Source organism: Sebastes umbrosus, chromosome 5 (genome assembly GCF_015220745.1).
Source record: "Sebastes umbrosus isolate fSebUmb1 chromosome 5, fSebUmb1.pri, whole genome shotgun sequence".
Lineage (NCBI taxonomy): Eukaryota > Metazoa > Chordata > Actinopteri > Perciformes > Sebastidae > Sebastes > Sebastes umbrosus.
The window spans coordinates 5,663,679-5,680,533 of record NC_051273.1 but is presented as its reverse complement, the minus strand read 5'-3'; positions in this window follow the sequence as shown (position 1 = coordinate 5,680,533).

Sequence of the window (16,855 nt, the reverse complement as noted above, 5' to 3'; positions counted from 1 at the left end):
ATTTAGCATTCATGAAAACAAGACTCTTTCTGCTTTTCATTTTATATATTTAGATGGAGGATGAATTTAACATGTAGTTTTATAATCTGTGTATCTAATTTTATATTTTACACGATTGTTCAGTTTTTTGTCCATCTCAAAAAAACAAGTAAACACAGCTCCCCCCTCGAATGACAGAATGAATCTTGTGGGTTATTAACAAAATGGGACCTGGTTGTAGCGTTACCAGATCTCACGAGAGAAACAATCATCCAGGTCTATAGAAACAGGCCCAAAAGAAGCAACTCTCCCCCAAAAAGAGCCCAAAACAAGCGACTTTACCTACCTACCACAATACAACAGAGAGGCGGCCACTTTTGCATCCATTTTTAGCTTGTAACTTTACATTTTTCTGGTTAACTAAAGCCTTTGAATCGTCCGCCACTGGAGGGCAAATCAAATCTTTAAGTCCACTCTCATTTTCACAGTCTTTGTTGCACTTTGCCATATTTCGCCCACTTAGTGCCAAATCTCCCTTTAAAGTACATTTTGAACACATAAAAAAATATCTGACTAATTTGTAATTAATCACGATTAATCATGGACAATCATGCGATTAATCGTATTCTATAAGGATTGTTTAATAAGTCTATTTTTGTCCTTCTATTCTACTCCGATGTATTTTTCTGCTGAGCTCTCCCACTCTACTTCTGTAAAGGTGATAATGTGACGTTTGGGTTTTGACACCTACAGATGGACAGGACATGATGTTCTGTACCGACAGCCTCTGATCATGTTCACAGTGCCATGTATAGACAGCAGCCGGACGTAGAGGTAATCACTACACCGTAGCCTGCAAAGTGTAAAATGAGACATCTAGTTTGTTCATTTGAATGGAGAAAGTATAGCTTAATCTAAAATTACAAAAAAATAATGTAGAAGTTAATTTGGTGATTGGTGAATTGAGCAAAGCTGCCTGTGAATGTGATGTACCTCTTTGTAAGGTTATATCAGAGGTTAAAAAAGGACTGAGGAAATCAAAACATTAGCTTAAAATTATATTTATGACTTTGTGAAAGTGTATTCAGCAAGCAGTTGGATTGATTGACATCGTTCACTAATGAGCTTCAAGTACTGAGAGCCCATTTCTGATAAGCTGCATAAAATGAACAATCAGTTGATGGTATTTCCCAACATGATGTCGGCTGTGAGGCTGTCGTTATTTCCTGTTTATGTGAAATATTTCTCATAAACGGAGCACGGTTTCAGTTTCATGGATTCGTTTACATTCTGTGAAAGCCTTTCCAATTTCAAAGAATGGAAAGGTAAAGTGTCCCCGAGGGCCACTGCAGGTACGAGCGTGACTGTGTGTTTGCCTTGCTACATGTTTTACTGCAGCCTGCTTGCTGCTTGTGACTCATGCATGTCTGCAGGGCAATATTTGTAAAAAAAAATCACATTTTGTTTTTCCGTTTGTTCTGTCAAGTAAACTTGTTGTACGTTATAGAACAGAATTATACTGTATATAATACAGTATTTTTTTCTCTTTGATCCGGTGCTGTCTGTCCTGTTGCAGTGACAGTGATACTTTCAGGGTGTTTTGATGACTTCTACTGTATGTGTGCTGCTGAAGGTTATTTACATGGCTGTCACTCAGGATGATCCATGTTACAACATACAGTATGTGTCACAGTAATTTAAACCACCTCAGTGGGTGGCTTAGTGCTGGCAGAGGGCCATGCGATCGAAATGTCTCAGGTACGATTCTTCACTGTCAAAGGGACTTTGAGCGAAACATAGAAACCTCTCCCTGCTTTTCCCTTTTAACTGAATATTGCTTTGCGTAAAACGTCAGGTTAAGACACTCTGACCCTCCTCCACTCCTAGAATGAGTAATATATGGGTAAACATGACTGTGCTTTTTCCCTGCAAGTTACAGGTAGTCTCTCGCCTTGACAATGTGACTGATATAATCACACATGTTGTCTGTATAATTTGTAAATTTAAAGGTCTCATTGATAACATTTCTATTTGTATGTCTAGTAAGGCTTTTCCTAAAAGTAATTATTATGATTGTGAATTAATCATTTCAAAAATGTTGGCTGATCAAAAATTTATGTTTTGTTTATCTCTGTGGAAGAAATCTAACGTTTGTTTCCCACTTCTAACAAGGCTTGTGAGCCAATAGTAAAATGACGTTGGTATTACGTGTATCTCTGGGTCGTCAGTTAGTGTGGAAAAAAACGGATGAATGGCTGAGATGGACGGTAAGCGTCTGGCAACGACTTGTTGTGAAGTGAATGCAATGGAACGGGGGAAGGAGAATGTGACATCTAGTGGCTGAATGTTATCAATGTTATTAATAGCACCTTTAAAGGAAAAATCTGCCATCAGATCATCTTCCACTGTTATATCAAATATGTCAATAATGTCATGATGTTTTATTTATTGTATCCACTTTCTCTCACCTTGTCTTCTTCTTCAGATATTGATTTACACTCAGTGATCTGCTGAGATCTCTTTATTACAGGGGATTGTTTGATTATGTGTTGTTTCCTTTATTTTTACACTTCGTGATAACTTGCATTACGTGCTATTCAAATGTAACTATCATTATCAGGGTGGAGAATCTAAATTGACGGGTGTGATGAGACAGTTAGTCATGTTTATGTTTTTAGAGAGGAAGTGCTTGATGATGTCACTTGACTGGGTTGTGGTGGACTCTGTATCAGACAGACAGCTCACCTTTAAACACCCAGTGTGTCATTATAGTTGACGCTGGTGTTTGTCGGGTAAACATGTAGCTGCAGAGTGCTGGTGGTGCTGTAGTTCAACAGGTTTGAGTAATGCTACCAGAGCTAGAGATTTAATTTCTACTAGTGCAACCAAGTGATAACAGCTGTGTGCTGAATGGTAAAACATTTTTCTGTTATATTTGTTGAAATTCTCATTATATCACGACAGCAATCAATAAAGCAAATGCTCTGGAAAATCTGTGTCTGTTGCCTGCCTTTCTACCTGTGCACTCAGCTGTGACTACTAACAATAGCCATGTTCGTTGTTTATATTCATAATGATCATTTTGGGGGAGTGGCTTTGGAGGGAGGCCTGAAGGGACGGGCTGTCAGTGTTGACGACTTGGCGACTTTCTCTCTAGATTTAGGGACTTTTGTATCTAGTGCTGCTAGATACTTCCATTGGAAAATAGTTAGTAACACTGGGCTGGGTTTTTCAGTTGAATCACTTTAAAAATCTAGTGTACTCTTGCTAGTTTCTCAACAATACCAACCGTAGCTTTAACTCTCTCAACCTACCAACCTCACCTTCCCGGAATAAGCATTTAGATATGTGTTATCTTCATTCAAACGTTGTGTACATCTCAGGCTCTCAGTCTGTAATGTCTCCAATTTACATTATTATTTACATTATTTAGTTGATGCATTTACCCAGAGACATTTAAAATGACTGCAATGGCATAAAAGTTATAATTCTTGAAGTCCCCGTCTACTAAAAATCAGTTATTGTTGCTTCACTTGGATGTTTGACCTTCACTGTGCAGAATGATGGAAGTACAGTTTGACACTAGAAGGCTGTTTTCACATTAAAGGTACAGTGTGTAGGATTTGGTGGCATCTAGTGGTGTGGTTGCAGATTGACAATTGGGTACTCTTCCGCTCACTTGTCCCTTTCCAAGACTGCGGTAACGTAAGAAAACCGCGGAAACGTGAGAAAACTGTGGTAACGCCGTTCGCTTTGCTCAGAGGCCATCCTTACCATAATAACACTACTTTAGGAGCAACAGAAGTCAGACGGCAGCTGGCGGTACCACGGTTTTGCACTCTACAGCTCATGTTTCCGCAGTTTTACAAGTGGCAAAAGGCTCTCTCTAGAGCCACTGTTTGGTTTGTCCGTTCTGGGCTACTGTAGGAACATGGCAAAGCAACATGGAGGACTCCGTGAAGAGGACCCGTTCCCTATGTAGATATGAAGGGCTCATTCTAAGCTAACGAAAACACAACGATTCTTAGTTTCAGGTGATTATGCACTAATGAAAACATAGTTATGAATATTATATTCCATTTCTGCTAAAAGATCACCCGAAATGTTACACACTTCCTTTCATTTGCAGAGGGAGGAAAGCTTCTCTTTGACCACCTTACATTTGAGTTTAAGAAGTGTATATACGAGCAAAATCTTGTGACATCACAACTAGTTTGGAAGCCAATCATGGTCCAATATGCAATTTACACAACTGGACACTTGAAACCTCCAGCACACATGAAGAGAATTGACTTTTCAGTGAAGTTGCAGACATCTTGTGTCCACCAGCAATTCAACTTTTGAAAGGAGAAATATTTACTTATTCAAAGATTATGAATTTTTCAATGGGGAAGAAGGAGAGGATGACTAACAGGTTGATCGAACTTTTTTGTGGAAAACACCATAAAGACAAAAATTATTATTCAAAGAAGATCTTTATGTCTGGAGAACTACCTTAAACCAATATTATGGAGATCAGTACCAGAGTGTAAGACTGATGCTTGCAATAAAAGGATAAACATGTAGGCTAGACATAGAAAGAATCAACATGACTTGTATACCAGGAGGGCCTCGCACTTTAATAAGTGATCGATGACATTATCAGATGCTGCGTTTGCTGGTCAACGCGCTCAGCGAATCTGCACGCTTCCTCACACAGACTGCAAACAAGCCTTAATTAGCAAGTCAAGCTATCGAGTGTCTCTCTCCGTCACCAGAGCTGCTTGTTTGTGCACGGGACTTTGGCATTGGGACTTGCAGTATAGATAACTTTCATAAACAACTTATGGAATGAATTTATTTTCAGAGTTGCCAAGAATGTATATGAAAAGAGCCAAAGATAGCTGGGCAAGAAAGAAGTTGTCGCGAGCAGGGTGTGTGCATCCATTATACTGTCTGCTCCAACTTCTTTACAGAGCAAAATATGGTACAAAATGTCTGAATGATGTCTGTGTCACGATTTTTAAAAGTGGTAATCTACAAGTTTTTCTCTTCTCCTTTTTTGGTGCCTGTTGCGTCTCTGCACTGCACTTCCCAAAAATCACAGATTAATCATGTTTTCGTGAAATGTACAGAGCTTTAATCTTTTAGGGCGCTTCACTTTGACTCTTGGACACGCTGTACTGAAAGCAGAAGATACAGAAGTACATCTTTGTTTCAAGAATCTTCTGTCAGTCTTTCATCTCAGCTGGCTGAGCTCTTGCTTTGCGTCAGATCTCACTGCTGACAGTCTGTAATCCTTCTGGTCGATAGCCTGGAGGAGGAAACATTGTTCAGTCTCACAGTGTTTACATCTCCAGTCTCCTCCGGGTGAACACAGCCTGCAGCTCAGAAGAAAAATGAGGTTTTTCAGAGAAATACCAAACCATCCCTCTCTGCTTAGAATATCACTATTTCCTCGCTATTTGGCCTCAAGACAAAGTTGTTTTTCCTCAAACTACACCTGTGAAAAACACGTAGATTTTACATGTTACTGATACCTGGCTCCTCAGATGATTCTGCAGCAGAGTAGTTTTATGTTTATACTATGTAATGTGGTAGTATATGTAAAGTTTCCACTGGAAGTAAGGAGCATGCAAAGGACTATTTATCTCTTGGTCTTTCTCTCTTTTTTCTTTCTCATGCTCAGACACTTCTCATCACACTTTTATCTTCTCTTTCTGGCTTTGCTTCTCCTATTCTGCACTCTCTCCGACTGCCAAGACACACTAACCTATAACGTTCTTCTGATTGTCTATATAAGAAACAGTGTTGTTAATAATGTTTACAAAATTAACATTTTAAAAACCTGGATTTTATACATTCTAACCATATCAAGATGATGAATTATACTGTTTTCAGCAGTGGGAATACTGACTAAAGTTTGCAGCCAAACATCTGTAAAAGGGAAATTCGAGGAAAGTAAGGAAGAGAGTAGAGAGAAGGAGAACACAAGAAAAGGGAAACAAGAGGAAGACGTGAATTAGACCACAACAGGAGAGGCAATGAGATGAGTAAACTAGAGGGAAGAAGGAGGAGGGAAAGCAAGAGAGGAGAAGGGGAAGGGGAAGGGGGAAGAAACCGGTCTGGACCAGCGTAGGCTGACTCTCGGGGCTTTATACCCCTCCTCACTTCCCTCCCTCCTTCTCCTCCTCGTCTTTCCTCTGACTCAGGCTGCCTGAACTTTTTCTTTAAGCGCTCTGTCATGCGCTTGTTGTCACCAGGAACAATTTGGATACACATTCCCCAGAACTGTAAGAGGATCCACAGCAGTGGTGACGTTGGGAACATCAGTGATGGCCAGATGTCCCCTACACATTACATAAGGAATCAGAGGCTGACATGGGAGAGCCAAATTGGGTGTAATGATTATCAATCAGACATGCATGACATTAGTGAACATCCACACATAATTCTGGTGGAACAGTGTGTTTCCGTGCTACGGTGGGTGTTCCCATCAGGCAACTATTTGTATCTCCCAGTTGTAGATCTATATGTGGAAACTATGACGATGAAATGGAGGAGTGACGCTTTAAATAAAGGGTATCTTCTTTCAGTATTACTCAAGCGGCAACCTCCGGTGCTGAGAAATGAAGCCAACGCGAGAGTGCCAAAAACTGCAGTTCCTCAAATGGCCACTTGAGGCTGGCTCCAAAAGCCAGTCAATCCCCTTACACCCCCATGTTAAAATGCACAACTTTACATCAGAAATAAACATGTTCACAGCCTGGTACAAAATACAGTCTGGGTCACTATTGCTAATTTACCCTATCATGACAACTGAAAGGGGGATGAGTTTTTATATAACTCACTATTTAAATTATATTACGGCTTAAAGTTCGACTTAATTGAGGGTGTGGCCGCTTTGAGTAACAGGTGGGTGCCATACTAGATTGCTAGCTGCTAGCTGTCTGTTTGAGCTTCACAAACGCTCTTCAGAAACCTATGGGTGACGTCACGGAGATTACATCCATATTTTATACAGTCTATGGTATTACTGCATGAAATGAGTGATATATATCTTTACTTACTCTACTTTCACACCATGTAATGATGTGGCAGCTTTGCCTCAAACATTTTACATTTTAGGTAAAATGATGAATTTATAGATGCTGAGTCCTTTAAGGTTTTGGATGATGATGGTGATGAGAAGATGATTATGTATTAAATAATGGGCATATAGGGTGTATATGCAACAATGATTGGTTTGGGAGTGATCTCAAGGAAAAAGGACATGCTGGTTTAGTGATTTGGGAAGAGTAGGGAAAGTATTGATTAGTTTGGAATTAATCATGGCAGGAATATAAAAAAGATTGGTTGTAAAAACAATGTAAAGAAATATTAGGCGTGTGTGAGGGGACTCGTGGTTGTACTGCCATTTAGGCTTGTTTTTAGTAGGTGAGAGCTGTTTAAAAAACCTAAAAAGACCAGTGTGTAACATTTAGGGAGAAATGGAGAATATTAATAAGTATGTTTTCTTTAGTGTATAATCACCTGAAAAAAACGGTCAATGTGTTTTTGTTACCTTAGAATGAGCCGTTTATATCTACATAGGGAGCAATATATCGTAATATTGAATCGTAATACTTGTATAATCGCAATACTTAAAAATCGTAATACATATCAAATCGGCACCCAAGTATCGATTCGGGAGATAGGTGTATCGTCCCAGCCCTACGCTACACCTCTCTCACCCAAAACGGACAAACCAAACACTGTGTTAACTTTTACTGCTTGGGCCGTAGTCGGTAACGTTCCTCGCTCTGAAGTTAACCCCCGTCGTCACTCCACTCAGCCGTCGGGAAACAAAACACAGGAAACCTCTGTTGGTCTTGAGGAGCTGCAGCATTTATTTCTGCACAAACTGCAATATTAACTTGATATTCTCAGAGCTAAACTAATTCTGTCTTCTGCTCCACTCGCTCACTTGTTCGCTCACACACATTCACCACCGCTCTCTCTCTCTCTCTCTTGCTTCACTACTCACTTCCCACATACACACACACTATGCACTGACTCTGCTGTTCTCCAAATGACCTACACTACTCGCTACGACTTACAACACCATAGTTCTTCTACATTCTTGGCACCCACAACCTCACCGCTAGATACCACCAGATGTTACACACTATAACTTTAATAAGAGAGGGGCAGCGAGGTCAGAGGCAGCGGCGTCTCCGTCTCCGGGATGAGCCCAACCTCGTGTAAGCTGCGGTCACCGGGCTCATCCGAACTGACACTATTCCTGGACTCAGCCAGCTGCCAAGTCCTAAACTTATTTTCCTGGATCAGATAATGCTGGCTGTTGTCTTGACTGGAGATCAGACACCTGCTATTAATATACATTACATTCATATCTTCACTCATCAGAGCAAACATGGAATAACTGCGTACCACAGCCAATTCTATTTTAGGGGTTGGGGTTCGACAGATGCTGTAAACAAGTTTCATAAATTATTAACGTAACGTAACGGTGCAAATCAAATTAAGGCAAGATTAAATAAAATATATATAAATAGAGAGATAGATAGATAGATAGATAGATAGATAGATAGATAGATAGATAGATAGATAAGTAAAGGAATGATGGATAAAAAAGATGATGTAGTTGTATGTAGTACTGTAAATGGGATTAAATGTAATCATGGGTTAGTATTGGTGGTGGTGGTGGTGGGGGGGTTTGATAGTTATGGTGGTTTGTTTTGGAGGATTATGGAGAAGGGTGTTCTGGTGGCCCATTGTTCTTCATGGATTAACTGTGTCATGGCAGGGTTATGGATGGCTCTCTGTATATATCTCTGAGTGAGGATGGTGTTTCTCTCGTGGATGGTTTTGCGTCCGGACATACTGTGGATGTAATGGGTGCTGATGTATTGTGGGAGTCTGTTTGCCAGTTTTATTTCTTTGTTCTGGATGATTTGTAGTCTGTTGAATTGATGTTGTGAGGCCGTGGTCCAGGCTGGTGCTGCATATTCAAAGATTGATCGGATGTATGTTTGGTAAACCTTAAGGATGATTTCTGGTGATGCTCCGTGTTTGTGTCCGTTGAGTGCTTTGAGGTGGTTGAGTCGCTGGTTGCCTTGTTGTTCCAGGTTATTGATGTGGGTTGTCCATGTCATGTTCCTTTGAAAGGTGACTCCTAAAAACTTTGCCTCTTTAGCCAGGGTGAGGGGGGTGTTGTGGAGGGTGAGGTGGATCGTTGCTTTGAGTTGGGTGTTTCTGGTGACCAGGATGCGCTGGGTTTTGGTGGAGTTGAGTTTGATTCTCCATTTGTTGGACCAGGTTTCTATTGTTGTGATGCATGTCTGGAGTTTTTTTGGCAGCCAGTGGAATTGATTTGGAGTGAGTCCAGTAACAGAGGTCATCGGCAAATTGTGAGATGCGTGCTATGGTGGGTGGAGGGTAGTAAAACGTCAGAGATGTAGATGAGAAAAAGGAGGGGACCGAGGACTGCACCTTGTGGGACACCGGCTTTGGGAGTGAAAGGGGTGGAGAGGGAAGTGGAGACCTTGACCTTTATTTGTCGGTTGCTTGGTAGCTTGTGATGATGTTGTATATTGGAAGTGGTATTTGGAGTTTTGGGCCTTGCAGTCTGTAGAGCAATCCGTTGTGCCACATTTTGTCAAAGGCTTTTTCGATGTCTATGAATATTGCCACGGTGAATTATTTTTTGTTGAAACTGCAAGTGATTGCTTCTGATAGCCTGAGGATGTTGTCGGTGGTGGATCTGTTTTTGCGGAAGCCAGCTTGGTGACTGACCCGGAGTCCCATGTTGTCTGTGTGTTGTGTGAGGCGTGCAGTGATGATGCGTTCAAATAGTTTGCCGATGTTACAGAGGCATAAATTATTTGGCTGAATATTAGCCTTATGTAAGCCAGTGTGACCCATTTCAGATATGGTGGAGGTCTTTAACGTTGTATTAATCACTTTTCGTGTCAGTCTTTTCATTCTGAAGATCTGTTATGTATAAATTCCTGAAAATACATCGAGGAAGAACTTTGAAGTTGTGACTGTGAGATGATTGATGGTTTGTTTTTTTGGGGGGAAGTTTGGTTGACTTTACCTCTTTGAGCCTCGAACGTGACAAGGGGCCCCAACTAGATCTGGTTTGCGGATCTCCAGCCCAGCGGGGTGAACTCCCTGATTGGATGTCTGAAGCAGTGGAAGAGGTGGTACTGGAGGTCAGACTCCTGACCTCTGACCTCACCCCATAACTCTGCCAGGAGCCTCACTACATGCAGAGCAGTCATCAATCCACTGCATTTTGAGATAGTAACTGCCCTGTGCTGACTCACAGGTTTTATAATGCATGACCAAAGGCAGCTGTATACCCCTGGAGCAGCCCAGAGCTGCTGTGCAAAATGCAAGAAGACCACAGAAATTCCTATCCGACATACGAAGTCCAGGTTTGATTCACAGCACCAGGAGGAAGACATTATGGTGCTATTTATAGCATTCGAAAAATTGGTAATTCCCGTCACATTCTAAGTGATACCTTGCTATAAATTTAATAAATAAATAAGACCATGGTGCATACCACTGGTCACCTCTGCCGCTCGCCAGCAGTATTGCTAGCTCTAATATTTGCAAGATCAAAAACACATTTCCCATAAACCTTAAGAGGATGAACACTTTGAGGGTATCACCTAAAACTCTGTAGACTTACAGAAAGTACATGTGTAAAGAAAACTGTATACCATATTCGAAGATGACATCTCATTCATTGCAATCAAGCCTCGAGTTCGGCCTTTTTGCCGTCGCCATCTTGGTTATTTGCAACCAGAAGTGGCATAAGAGGGTGGAGCTAAGTACAACCGAACGCTGAATAAGACAGTTTAGGCGACCAAAAAGGCTATAATTAACTTTCATGAACTGAAAACACTGTGAAAGGGTTAAAGGTATTTCAGGATTTATCTGGCTTCTGCATTTATGGGTCCATTGAGCATGCATATTGGCTGAGCTAGCTGACTTCCTGCTGGCTCCCACACACATGAATGGCATGAAAACAATTTACTGATTTGGCTCTTCCGAGACATTTTAATTTTCATTGCACCTAATGGACCAAATTGTGATCATATAAAGACTAATTTCAGATTGTTTGTGACGCTCTGGGAGCTTGATTCCTTCTATTTTGGTTTGTTAAACAATGCATTGGAGGGTTGAGGCCACTTGAGGCTGTCCCTCAGTGATGATCATGTTTGTTAAAGGTGATAATACTAAATGTGTGTGCTTAAGATTCATTGAAATTAAAATGTGGCACCTAGCTCTTTTAATTGGCCAAACTCACATTGTTCAAAACTCCAAACTGACCATGAGGCTTACAGTACAGGTGAAAAAGTAAATGAAAACTCTTTCACATCCTTCAGCAATGACCGTCAAGGTGCCCTTGAGCAAGGCACTCAGGTATATTGCAGTGAAGCTCAACAATAAGACAGAGCTCAGTGGAAAACTAGTGGTAAAAAAAATGCCCAATGGCAGAAATCCTGAATGAGTGTCTCCTCTCCAAATCTAAACTCTCACCAACTGATTTGTTGGAAAAACATGCATTATAATCCAAGTAAAGCATACTTGGGCAAACTTCCTCCATCTGCCACAGCTGAAAATCAGTTCCACCTGGACAGAGGCGAGGCGGCACTACAGTATTTAGTTTTTCCATTGCACAACTCTCCAGCTGCACTTTATTTGTTCCTCTGGAGAGTTAAACATCTTGCTGAAGGAATGGCCGTTCTCTTTCACAGTGAATGTCTATAAAGATGTATCTATTGAAAGCACATTTTTTTAGCGTGCTGTATTCTGCCAGTATTAAATGTATGGAAAAATCCAGTTTTTCTCTATTTCCAGTTGCCAGACTTTAAAAGAAACCTTCTAGAAATAGTTGGTCAAAACACTGTGTTTCATTAGATGGACTTTGTTTTCTTACATAGCATTCAAGTAAAACTACAGAATGTGTAAATACATAGTAAATTCACTACCAGGAGACTTTTTTAACAGCAAGAAAAACAAGCTTTTGCCCTCAGAGGTCCTAGCAAAACATTCAGTTAACTAATAAATAACATTCAGAAAAATCTTATTAACACAAAGAGTCAACCTTTAAAGTTAACCTTTGACCTCTAATCCCAAAGCCTGAGAGAACCACTTACAATCAGATTACAAATGCTCTGTTTGTATTCAAATGAAGCCTTAAGGTTTGACACCACCTAAACCAGGTTTTTGTTGGCCGTAACCATCGTGAAAATCTCTTTTTGTGCATTTTGTTTTTGACTTGTTGAAAAGCCCAGACACACTAACCCAACATCAAAGAACTAGCCGCCATGAAGGCAAACTGTTACGTCACCTCATGTTGCCCTTTTCTTCAATACAATTCAGTTTTATTTATAAAGCGCCAAATCATAACAGAGGTTATGTCTGTTTACAGAGACCCAACAATTCCCACCATGAGCAAGCACTTTGCGACAGCGGCAACAAGGAAAAACTCCCCTTTAACGGCAGAAACCTCGAGCAGAGCCAGGCTCTGGGTAGGCGGCCATCTGCCTCGACTGAGAAGACCATTTGAAGAAAAAGCTTAATATGAATGCTTCACATTCATTGGTCACTGACATGTTTAGGCATCTCAGTGCTGTTATGTGATGCAAAACATCCTTCGTCTCAACAGGGCAGACAAATGAACTAAAGAAGTAAACGCTCCAGACATTAAATAAACCTCCCAACATGCCTGATATGAACAGACTATTGGATATGGACAGTATTGTGCTGCAGTCCAAAGAACAGTGTGAATAAACACACTGGAGTCTCTGCCAGCTCTCATAAAGCTCAGCTGTGCTTCTTTACTCTAAACACAGCAGTAACTCTGCTGCTGCTGCTGCTGGTGTTTGAGTTAAACAGCTGTGTAAGTGACCCGTCGCTCAGTCGGTTCAACACACTGCAACAAGTGCGCATGAACCAAAAAGATTGTATATGTTGAGCTTCTGAGGGAAGCTTGTGTAAATAATCACTGTCTCATTCCATTGATTATCGATTACATACATCTGCTGTACGCTCTCACATACAGCACATGTGAAAAGGTCTGTAACAGAGTTAGTTGGGTAATTTATAGTGCTGGGACGATACACCTATCTCCTGATTCGATACTGTCACGATACTTGGGTGCCGATTCGATATGTATTGCAATTTTTGAGTACTGCGATACAATATTACAATTTATTGCAATTTTTGTTAACTTTTTTAACACTAGACCATGGGGAAAAGTTCAATCGTACACTTCTAGGGACTTTTACTGTGGAAAATCTCTAAATTAATACAGTAAAAATGTTTGATTTTCAGCATGTATGTAGTCAGAGATGTTCTGAAGTCAAATATATCAGTCATTGTCAGGCATTTTTTATTAATACATTTCCCTCACAAATTAGTGGTATTTTCTATTTAATTTATAAGGGACATGTAATGTTTTAAACTACTGGTGAATATATTCAATCAATCTTATTTCCATATTTGTATTTTGTATACAGTTCCCTTTGTTAACACCTTTTGAAAACAGGATGTAGTCATACGTGTATACTTCCGCTAACTTTGCCAAGTCCGTTGCTAGCTCTCCCGTCACAACCGTTCTCTTTATACATCCATGGTCAGCTCCATCTGGGCCGTTTGAATGTATTTAACATAAATATCAGTATATGAGTGATCTACAGTTGTAGCATCAGCTGATTGGACCGCAGAAATAAGAGTGACGGCTGGCTTGACCGCACATTACCGCAATACGATAACGTTTCCTGTCCATGACAGAGTTAGCATGCAGCTTTGGCCGTGATGTCTAGCTCTGCTTTTCCCCGCCACCAACCCCCCTGCAGCAGAGGGGGGGTGAGACAGGAGAGACAGATACAGGGGGGGCAAACGACATGTAGTGTGTGGAAAGATGAACCTCGACAGTTTGGTGAGTTTTATTTTGTTTCTGTCGGGTTTGAATGACGATATGCCATTCGGTGCCAACGGGCCTGGCCCGCCATTTGGAACCTTAAACCAAGTACTGCCTCCGGGTACCCAACTCTCCTCCCTCCTTTGGAAGGAACACGGGGGTTTGTGCAAGTACACACACACACACACAAACACACACATACACACACAAACCCCTGCGCTGACAGAAAAGAGCCGAACTGAACGTGCCACACACCTTTTACCGGTAGTAACATTACTACCAGGCAGCACCTGCAACGGTTAATACAAAGGAAATATATATTTTTTAAGACGGGACGAATAGTCGCATAAACTAATTTTTTATAATTTAACGACTATTCGAAAAATCTAAAATCATGACACATCCCACTTTGGATTCAACATGAGAGAGTGCAGGTCGTATCTACGCAGACCCTATGCTGTTTTCTGCTTTGACGTTTCGGCTCACTGCGTTCGGCTGCGTTTTGTTTTGGTGACAGACTACAACAATAAAAGCGGTAACTTCCTTTTACCTCTGCATAGACTGAAATGAAGCAAATATATTGATTCTGGCATCTGGCATTAGAAAATCAATTTCAAAATCATAAAAAAAAAATCTTGATACATAGGTGAATCGATTTTTTTTTCCAACCCCTAGTAATTTGAGAGGCTGAAAAGAAGTGCCAAAAAAGAATCATCATGTGTTATTTGTCTTATCTATGCACAATGTGTTGCTTGATATGGTGAAATGTTTTGCTGTGACTGATTCTGACTCATCAGAAGTCACAATCATTTCACTTTCGCTTCTGCTTCTGTGTTGTGTAAATTTAGTTCAAATCTAAACGAAAAGGGGAAATTCATTAAGAATTACCACATGGTGACAATAACCGTGCAGAGCACGTGTGTGTTTGTGCACGTGAGAACTGTCTTTAAATGCCTCTATGTGCACACGTGTGTCCATAGTGTGATACATAAACCAGTATCCATATGACATGCCTCAGTATCTTAGCCTTGATTCTTCACACAGGGAGGGGTGATGGCCGCTGCGTGCGTTCTCTACATACAGATATTTGCCCGCCATGTCAGCTGGTCCGGCATGTGTGCTGCAAAGGGCAGTCGAGGCGCTAAATGACTCCCCACTCTCTAACCCACCTCCCCACCCCAAATCCACCCGCCTCTCCGCTAACCTCGCAACCTCGCTGTGAGGCTGGGCCAGCGAGAAGCAGCGCAAACCGGCGTGAGCCAGTGCTCAGAGCTCCATCAACCTCCCCCGCCTCCTCCTTCCTCTGACTTCTTCCTCCCATATGTGCATACACACACACTCACGTCAAGATTAGTGTACTTATGAGGGCCAGCCATTGTCTGTATTCACTCTGTGATATCTGACCCTGAATGTCACATCAGTCGCTGAGCTGGGATGGACCACAGTGCATTTTTGCCAAAAGATCTTTCAAGTTTTTAATTAGAAGTTTGATTATTTAATTGCAGCTGCTTTGATTGATGATTTTCATTCTTATTGTGAATCAGACCCATAACATGATATAAACAGCATTTAAAGAAAGATCCAACATCACTCTTCATGCCTTACCTAAACATCATAATTCTAGTCCCCTAAATCTTGACAAAATTCTGACTTCTAGCAACTTGTAGTTGAAAGTCTTGATCTGAATTGAAACCTAATTCTACTCTCTTAAAGAGGACCTATTGTGCTTTGTGCTTTTTCCCTTTCCTTTATTGTGTTTTATAGTTTTTTGTGTATGTAAAGGGTCTGCAAAGTCACCAAGTCCACGCCAAAGGGAGTTACTCTCCCTCACAGAAACACTGCTTCTGAACTGCCTGAAATCAACTCGCTTGAAGTCCTGCCTTTTCTTTCGTAACGTGGTGATGTCACCGAGTAACACATTTGAATAATTAGTTTGGTACACCCTTAAAAAAGATAGTTAGAGCTGAGCTGGAGCGGAGTCCGAAGAGTTTGGTTTCGTTGTCCAATCACAATAGTGGACCAGTTGACCAATCAGAGCAGACAGGGCTTTTCGGGAGGGGTGGACCAGAGGGTGAAAAGAAGTACTGCAGCTCAGCCGGTATGAGAAAAATAGTGTTAATAAGTTAATAGGTGTTTTTGAACATTAAAGCATGTAAACGTGTTCTATTAGAAACCCAAAATACAAGTATGAACCTGAAAATGAGCATAATATGTCCTCTTTAAACCATTTCTAAACTGATTTTAAGAGGCCCAAGTCTTTATAGTATAACTGTAGAATTGTAGAAGTAAAGACTGCCTGAAAATAACCTCAGTTCACACTCAGGAGGTCTAAAACTCAAACTGGTACTCACAAAGAGAGAAAAACAACAATACTCACACACACTTCCTCCTCTGTCCGCCAGGCACGCTCTGAGCTCTATCTATCTCTAGTTGCATATAAACAGTGAAAGTAGGATGTATAACTGCCTGTGAGCAGGCCTTTGAAATGGGATGAACTAATCTGTTTGCTCTGTGTTTACACTGAGAAGATGAGCTTTACCTAGAAAACAGTTAAACACTGTTACACAAACAGAGTTATGTTTTCTCTCCTGTTAATTAACCATCTTTAGGTTGGTTGTTTCGTCAGGGACAGACTTTTCGGCAATTAAAACTTGTGTTTTTTTTTTTTAGATGTAGGGCTGGTGAATACAATGGTATCTGTTCAAAATGATTTAGGCCATAGTGCGAGAATGTGTTTCTCTGAGAGCAAACACAAAGTTTAGCCAGAGTTGTCCAAGTTTACAAGGCCTTTTCCTGTTGTTGGGGAGCTGTGAGGTATTTTGGTTAGCCAACTTCCCATTAAGTTCCCACTCGTTCAAGGACACTCTTTTAGCTCGACTCCTTTTCTGGAGTTTAAAAGGGAAAATGTGAGAAAACTTCCTCAAATTAGCACAGATGCTGTCACACTGT